This window comes from Galeopterus variegatus, unplaced genomic scaffold, assembly GCF_000696425.1.
Source record: "Galeopterus variegatus unplaced genomic scaffold, G_variegatus-3.0.2 Scaffold4362, whole genome shotgun sequence".
In the NCBI taxonomy this organism is placed as follows: Eukaryota; Metazoa; Chordata; class Mammalia; order Dermoptera; family Cynocephalidae; genus Galeopterus; species Galeopterus variegatus.
The window spans coordinates 16,703-17,821 of NW_007730473.1; positions in this window are offsets into that span (position 1 = coordinate 16,703).

Consider the following 1,119-nt stretch of genomic DNA (forward strand, 5'->3'; position numbering starts at 1 on the left):
TCTGTATGTGGGATCCGAACCCTTGGCGGGAGCGCCGCCATGCTTCCCAAGCGGCGCACTACAGCAATGCGCCACCGGGCCGGCCCTAACGTTCCTTTCTTAAGGCTATCCTTCTGCCCTGTTTTAAATTTAACCTGAGGAGCTGGCCAGCTAGCTCAGCTGGTTAAAGCATGGTGCTGGTAATACCAAGGTCCAGGGTTCCATCCCTATACTGGCCAGCCATCAAAGAAAACCCAAAAACCTAACCTAGGATTTTTCCTACTTCACTAGAAAGTATTTTTTTCAAGTGCCAAATGATGAAATAATTAGCTATTCAAATAAAAGAGGCCGGGCCGGCCCGTGGCTCACTCGGTAGAGTGCGGTGCTGATAACACCAAGGCCGCGGGTTCGGATCCTATATAGGGATGGCCGGTTTGCTCACTGGCTGAGCGTGGTGCTGACAACACCAAGCCAAGGGTTGAGATCCCCTTACCGGTCATCTTTTTAAAAATAAATAAATAAATAAATAAATAAATAAATAAAAGAGGCCATTTTAAAGAGTTAACTTGAATTGGAAGAGATAAGAATTAAATAGAGTTGAGTCAGTTGAAACCAAAAAAAAATTTCAATGCAAGGTCAAAAGACCTGTTTTGAAAATTTTGCCAACAGTGCTCAAAAGAAAAGGCTATTTTATTTTAGCAAAGACACAGTCAGATGTGTATTAGGGAGTATCATTCAAAATCACGGTCCACAAAAAAATTACTACAATTATTGTGACTTAGAAGGTGTAAAAGTTTTAGAATGAAGATGGACAAAAGGTTGACATTTTAGGGAATAATTATGACGCATGTATTCTTATATGATTGTAGATGAGTGAGGTGGTGGAGAATACTAATTTTTTTCTTCATCTTGCATAGCCTAAAATTGGAATTTTCAAGGCAACTTTCCTTATCACAGCCATCTGGATATCTCCATCTCTGAATGTTTACCTTGCTCATTTATCAGTTGAATTAATGTTCATATTTCATTGTGTCTGTCCAGTTTGGCCATAAATGTGTATAAGCGTCAGCCTGTCTGCCTTGGATTGTAAACTTTAGAGGGGGAGGCAAGATATAGCTAATTCTCTCTGTGAATCATTTA